The sequence below is a fragment of the Carassius auratus genome, chromosome 22 (genome assembly GCF_003368295.1).
Source record: "Carassius auratus strain Wakin chromosome 22, ASM336829v1, whole genome shotgun sequence".
NCBI lineage: Eukaryota > Metazoa > Chordata > Actinopteri > Cypriniformes > Cyprinidae > Carassius > Carassius auratus.
In genome coordinates, this window is record NC_039264.1 from 17,132,302 (window position 1) to 17,139,839 (window position 7,538).

Sequence of the window (7,538 nt, forward strand, 5' to 3'; positions counted from 1 at the left end):
CTATGAATCATATAGATTGTTTATTTGTTGCCGATGTAGTAATCATGAATAAATGGTTGGACCTTCATGAGTTTTATGCATGAATTAATGCATATTAGTGCCAGCGTTTTGTTAAGTGAGTTGTGTTTTTATGTTACCATAAAAATATAGTGGCAAATATATGTTTATATAAGTTTAAGGCAAATGTATATGGTTTAATACAGCTTTACCACCTGCAACATTAAAATTATTCTTACACTTTAATGAATCACTAAAACTGGAAATCTTAAAAGCAGAGAGTCTTTCACTGCCATACCCTTATTATAGTCCTTAAGAAATCCAGCGTGTTGTAAAAGTGTCCACCTTGTATATACAATCGAAAGAAGTGATAATCCAGTAAATGTGAGATGCTGGAATGAGAAGTCCTTAAAAGTAACTCCTCAATCCAGCAGCAGTGATCGGGCAAAAACCTTGTCTGTTTGTCATGCTGCTTGCTTTATACTGGTCTAGTGACAGGCCGACCCATTTACAGCTAAAGACATACATACACTAAAATGAATAAGAGGATTAAAATGGCTAAGACAACAAGACAAATCATTAAAACTAAATGATATATGAATAAAACCATTTTAATATATATTGAGCAGTGAAAAACGTGTCCCATCCTTTCCATGGGAACTTTCCCATCCACTACCCATTACTTGAAAAATCATCTGTCTCAGGTGGGACAAAAGTTATCTTTTATGGTATAATAATTATTGAAAAAACACCTCTAAGTCTGGGACAATTCTGACATGTTAGCCAACATTTTGAGCCTGTTGGAAAATATATACACAAACAAAGTATAATATAAAATCAACATAACAAGGTGATCATGAGTAAATATAGTAATAGAATATACACTGCTGCATTAACTTATACGTTACCAAATGTGTTTGTTTGTCTATAGTCTTTATGTCATTTTTATTATTATTATTATTTAGATGGAACCTTGCTTCAGGAGTGATGGCAGCCTGAATCTGACCAATACATTGGAAGCGGCAAAGATGAAGGAAGCCAACAAAGGAAAGCCATACACAAGAGCCCTATCTACGGAGAAAGTGCAGCCAAGAAAAGTTTAAGTCAGAACCAGTGAGCTCTGTCTAACAAATGCCCTGGGCTATGCTGCTTACCTGGTGGCAGCTATGAAGAGGGATCCCACAGGAGGAAGCAAAGACTCCCTGAAACTACCCTTGTTGTGGCCAAGTTCTTGGAAGTATATTGAGCTCTTTCCTTTAGGCAGAATTGCCATTGTCATGAAGGAAGAGCAATATACTGGGAAAGCTCCCCAGCATACAGCTTACTCCCCCAACCCAGCACGGTACCACCATCCATACTTCCACTGCCTCTTTCCACTCCCTCTTGTTTAGGAAGTTCCCTAACCAGAAAAACCTGACTAAGACTGTACAAAGGCTGGATTTCCCTCTCAAAGTCGCACCTTGTAAGCAAACATTTTTGTATAACACTTTTTTGATTTGTTTAGTATATATTGATGTTCCATTGTCATGTTTATCTGTTTGTCCTGACTTTTTTTTAAGCTTTGGCCCAGGCAAGTGCGCGGCCCTCAGCCAACCTCAACCACCCAACTGTGACAACTGAGATAGATGACAGCACACTGCTGGCAGAGACAGGTAAGTTTGAGGAGGCATATGTGGCATGTACATTTTGATTGCAGGGGGATTGCTTGTGCTATCATGGACTGATCCTGATCCTGCCTGTGACATTTGAACCTGCTCCTTCAATGCCTTCTATCCCTGAGGACTGATGGCTGATACAGGTGTATGCCGGCTGGATGAGATCAAAGTCACTATCACATCACAATATGATCGGATCTTAAAAATGCATTCTACAAAAAAAGTGGCCAGAAAACTAGCAGGATGCAGTTATGGCACTGCAACTTGGGCAACTAATGTTGGCAACGAGCATGGACAGGAGATCATGTCTGTGCTCACTACCAGTGAAGGTTTTGGTCTCGGGCTAATGATTGAAGGCCTTATCAAGTGACACAGGGTGGATGAGGTGGCCCCGGAGTACTGTATGTCGACTGAGACTGGTGTGGCAACACTCTTTTGAGGAGGATGTTTGAAAAGTGGGAGCAAATGAATATCCGGATAGATGTATGGCACTTCATGCGAAGGTTTGTTGTTGGTTGCACCACTGACTCTCACCAGTAGTATGCCACATTTATAAGTGGCCTCAGCCACTGCATTTTCATGTGGAACCAGGTCGACCTGACGGCGCTAAATATGGCAAAGCAAGCAGAGCTAGGAGCTGATGGGAAACCATCATCCGAAGCTGATGTGCTACGCTATATCAGTCGTAGTGTGCCAGAACAGTTATGAGAATTGCAAGAATAGCTATTTGTGTGTTTATATGAAAATTTTATGTGGTATTTTTATTTTATTTTTTTTAATTTACAGGCACGCTGGCTAGTGACACCTTCCTTCAGGCGTATCTTTTGAATTGACTTGCAAGGTGCAGTGAGGATCTGGATGTGGCAGCAACAATTGATGAGCAGCAGCCACATTCCTACAATCATCTTCTGCCTCATGCTGTCAGTACTCTTGCAGAGGAGCTTATGGGCATGAAAATCATCCCTTATGTTGGGCCAAGAAAGTACACTGGTAGATAAAAATGTTTTTGTTTTTGGTGACAATTTCATTCAAGTATAAACACACCATTTAATATAATAATATAATATAATATCATGGTATATTATGTAACTGTCAATGTTTTACTATTTTAAAGGTGAACTTCTTGGAGTGGATTATCTTTGATATGGTAGTACGTCCTTTTAGCAATGGAGACATTATTATAGAAGGAAGAGAGGAGTGACTGATACACATTAAGGTCAGTAATATATATTTGGATTTGCGCCACACCCTTTCAGCAGCTCTAAGCTTAGAACGATGTTCGCAGAGAAAATCAGATAACCAAGGGGCAGAAGGGGTACGGGCTGGCCTGGAAGAGAAGGGGCAAGCCGTGTCTAAACAAGATGTAAGAGTGGAGCAGAAAGTATCAGTAGCACTGTTAGCATCAAAAGAGGCTAACAGTTTAGGGGAAGGAAGCAAAGATGAAACAATGGCAGATTGCCGGGATGAGAGGTGAGAGTAAGCATGGGTTTTGTCGTCAGATAGCCTGTGGAGATGCATGCTGCTGAACTGAGCACTGATAACAACTTGGGTTGTCCTTGTCCTCTTTAGTCTAGATGACATGGCATCCCAGTTTTCCAAAAATAACTTCAAATTTTGATTCGTCTGACCACAGAACAGTTTTCCATTTTGCCACAGTCTATTTTAAATGAGCCTTGGCCCAGAGAAAATGCCTGCGCTTCTGGATCATGTTTAGATATGGCTTCTTTTTTGTTGTTCAAAAGGGTAAACACAATAGTGGAAGTTGACTCGAGATGGAGGAAGTTATATTCGTCACCGACCATAACTGCAAGTAGACTTTTAAAGGGATAGTTCAGCCAAAAATGTAAATTAGCCTGTCACCTTGGAAAGCACCCTAGATGTGGGTGAATGTTTTCTTTCAGACGAATTCACTCATCACAAAAATATCCATATTTCAAATATAAACCCTTTTCTCTTACTTCCTCTAAAGGTAAAAACAGAAGCACGTGTGGGTCGTGCGTGGGCTTCTGGGAAATGTAGTGAGCAAAGGAAATGTAATGTGTCCTTGCTTTATCAATATCGAAGTTGTTCTACACTTTTCTTTATAAATCCTCATTTTGTGCTTCTAATTTGTGAACAGCGTTTTATTTTCTTCTATTTCTGTGATCTCAGTAATCACGCGACGCGGACATATTACATCATCAGCTGGAACAACAACACTCTCTCGTGCACACACATACAGCCACTAGAGGAAGTGTTTTCATAAGTTTCTAAGTTCTTAAATATAGATAAATATAGATTAAATATAGAAAGCATGCAATCGCTACTGAAGGCCTTAATTCACGCCCAGGAGTCGTGTTTTACGATCAAAAGCCTTTTTCAATATAACTCCAAGTCACCTACACCTAGGATGCTTCCAAGGTGAGTAAAGGACTGTCTAATTTTAATTTCTGGCCGTACTATCCCTTTAAAGCTGGAATAGTGGATTAAGAAGGCTCTTTCTGTCGGCAAGAGAGAGGAACAGCCTAACATGGATGTAAATTTATTGGCAAGGAGGATTGAATGCATCGCACAGTCAGGGAGAAGGCTACTAACAGTAGCCAAGCCAAAAAGCTTTATATTATTTATACTTGTTAAATGTAATTTATTAATAAAATTTGGGAGGAGCGTGTCAGATACTTAGCCTAATCAACACAGGTGGACCATAATCAAGTAATCAATCCCATAGTATAAATATCGCTGACTTACCTCTATCCATTGAAGGTTTATCAGCATTTTGGTCCGCATGCATAGCACCATGTCCCAACACCGAGATTCCTCGTCCGAAGACTCATCAAGCTCTTCTCCAGCCCCATCACCGCAGCCAGCCGGCTCCAAGGCCACCCCTTCCCGGCGTGGCAACCAAATCGAGCCCCAGGCTCCAACCTGCGGGCGCGGTACAGCGCGAGCAGCTACTCGCCTCTCAAGACGCCTAGGCCTACCTTTGCCGCCTCCGGCGAGAACCGCGGCTGACTCCCCCACGTCCTCCTACCGCTCAGCCAGGCCTACGATTCCGCCAATCGATAAATGGATGGTGTCGAGTCTGAGGCAGGCCCTGTCCAAAAATGATGTCACACCCTCAAGCAAGTTGAATAAATCCGAACTTTACGACTTGTATGCAAAATCTCTAAATAATAACATTTCTCCTCAGTCAACCTGAATACTAAAGAAAAAAAAAAAGAAAGGAGTACCTCAAAATTCGCCTCGAAGCACTCCACCATCCACCGCCGCAAGGCCTAGCTCCCAGCGGCTATCAAGCCGCAGCAAGAGGCCTTCAGCAAGCCTGGGCCGTGCCCCGACTCCGACCACCGGGGTGCCTGTATGTCGGCTGGAGCCCAGCCTCCCACTGCGGCTCCAATCCCAACAGCACAGGACGCTGAAGCTCAAGGAGGTTCCTAGCCGCCTCCTCCACCCATCTCGGCCCCATCATACGGAACTTTTAATACCGACACCGCAGCCCAGGCAAGCGCTTGGCCAAACAGTTCACCAAATACAGCGCCGCCTCCCGCTTCTTCCAGCTTCGGGCCCGAGGCCCAAGCTAGCGCTTGGTCGAACTGGCTGTCACATAATGCCCCGCCTCCCGCTCATCCGAGCCCGCCGCTCACGCTAACGTTTGGCCGAACTGGCCGCCTAACACAGCCCCGACTCTCGCCCATCCCAGCTTCGGGCCCGCGGCCCAAGCAAATGCCTGCCCATACTGGCCGCCCAACACAGCCCCGCAACCCGCGGCTGTCAACTCCGGGCCCGCGGCTCAAGCAAGCGCTTGGCCGCAATCTCTGTCAAACACAGCCCTGCCCCCAGTTGTTGCCACCACCCTCCTCCAAGCGAAATCCCCCCATTCACTCTACACTGCTACACCAATGCCCATCCCATCAAATGCTGTCGCCCTCGAACCTCCGAGCCACAGCATCCAAGCACAGATATTAGCAGGTGCGGATGTAGATCTCTCGTCTCTCCTTTCTTTCCTGCCCACTACCGATTAAAACCGCCAAATAGACTGCGGGGATTTCTCAGTCACGCTAAAAAATTCAAATCCCTTTTCATCTCGACTACTCTCCTTCTCCGAATTCACCATCGCATTCAACCGCTACACCGAGATAATCTGCTCAGCCTTCCCCCACAGGCGACGCTAAATTTTTTCCGCTAAATGCGCTATCCGAATCGCTCAGTCGAACCAGTGCCCTTATTGGGGAGCGATCGACTCCGACTTGCACAGCCGCGTATTTCTAGGCTGTAGGAGCATTTCGTGCGCAGTCTGCAGGTCCGTGGCTCACTCCACTACAACCTGCCCACAAATAAACCCGGACGCAACCCAACACTCTGATACTCCCCCGGCAAAATCCACCAGCTACATCCCAAGATCAGCAACCTTAGCAAACTCATGCCTAGCCAAACCAGGAGCAGAAAGCTCACTGCTATGCATCGCTTTGAACAGTGGGAGATGCATCAGACAGCACTGCCGCTATCTACAGTCATGCAAGTTCAGTCCTGCAAGTTCTGTCGGTGGCTACTAGAAAAATTTCAGGTAAGAAACGCTTAATAGTAGACCTGTCATCTCCGCATAAATCCACAGTCCCAAGCATCAATAGTTTGATACCCCTCGATGAATTTTCACTCAAATACCAAGACATAGATCAGGCAGTCGAACTGATTAAAATCGCGAGCAAAAATAGACATCACTTCTGCTTTCAAAGTGATGCCTATCCATCTGGACTTTTGGCACCTGTTTGGGATACGATGGCTCGAGAAATACTATTTCGCTGTCCGGTTAACCTTCGGATGCAAAAGCAGCCCCAAAATTTTCGATATGCTATCCGAAGCCGTTTGCTGAATCCTTTCCAACAATTACGCAATCCCACATATTATCCATCTTTTAGATGACTTCCTGGTCATTTCATCGCCCAAGGCAATCCCAGCCGTCCATATCCTCACTGTCCAAAAAAATTTTTCGAGCTCGGGATTCCCATCGCTTAGGAAAAAACCATGGGTCCCGCCACAACCATAGAGTTCCTTGGCATCAACCTTGACTCAGCTAATTTTCAGCTCTCCCTGCCAAAGGAAAAGATTGATAGAATAATCCTCGTCTTCTCCACCCTCCTCGACAGCCCTTGTTGTTCTAAACGCAAACTTCTTTCCCTGCTCGGGCATTTAAATTTCGCCATGCGCATAATTCCCCAAGGACGCCCATTCATCGCGCATCTCCTAACACTTGCATCATCAGTTCACGCGCTCGAGGACCTCATCCCCCTAACCCACGCATGCCGCGACGAACTTAAATTATGGATCCTGTTCCTTAGACAATGGAACGGGCTTTCTTTTTTTATAACAATTTAATTTCGTCTCCCATCGACTTACAGCTGTTTACAGACGCAGCTCCCTCAATCGGTTTCGGAGGTTTCTACCAAGGCCATTGGTTTGCATCCACATGGCCCCCCCATATGCAGGACTCAACCCAGACCTCAGCTCTTTTCGAGCTCTATCCCCTCGTAGTAGCAGCCTTCCTGTGGGGAAACAAATGGACAGCTAAAAGCATTTTAGTGCACTGCGACAACGAAGCCGTAGTTCAGTGCAAAAACAAAGGCCGTTCTCACTCCCCCGCCCTCATGCCTCTCCTTAGACGTCTAATATGGATTGCAACATGCGACCAATTTATAATTATCGCAAAGCATGTTCCAGGTACAGAAAACCAAATTGCTGACTCCCTGTCTCGTTTCTGTTTCAGAAATTCAGGACGCTGGCTCCAGAGGCGGACCAATTCCCCACTCCGGTTCCTCACTATTCAGAATTAATATTCCCATAACCCACCCTCTAAAACCAATCCTCGAAGCATCGCTTGACTCTATTCTCCAAGCAGTCTCTTCCAGAACC

General features: G+C 44.9%; 1 long non-coding RNA gene across 1 annotated transcript; it reads left to right on the forward strand.

Moving 5' to 3' along the window:
- Positions 1-1,332: 1,332 nt before the first annotated feature.
- LOC113039847 (uncharacterized) lies at positions 1,333-2,619 on the forward strand. Its single transcript, XR_003275089.1, has 3 exons — positions 1,333-1,459; positions 1,557-1,649; positions 2,439-2,619. It is a non-coding gene; the product is annotated as an uncharacterized LOC113039847 (long non-coding RNA).
- The last annotated feature ends 4,919 nt before the right edge of the window (positions 2,620-7,538 follow it).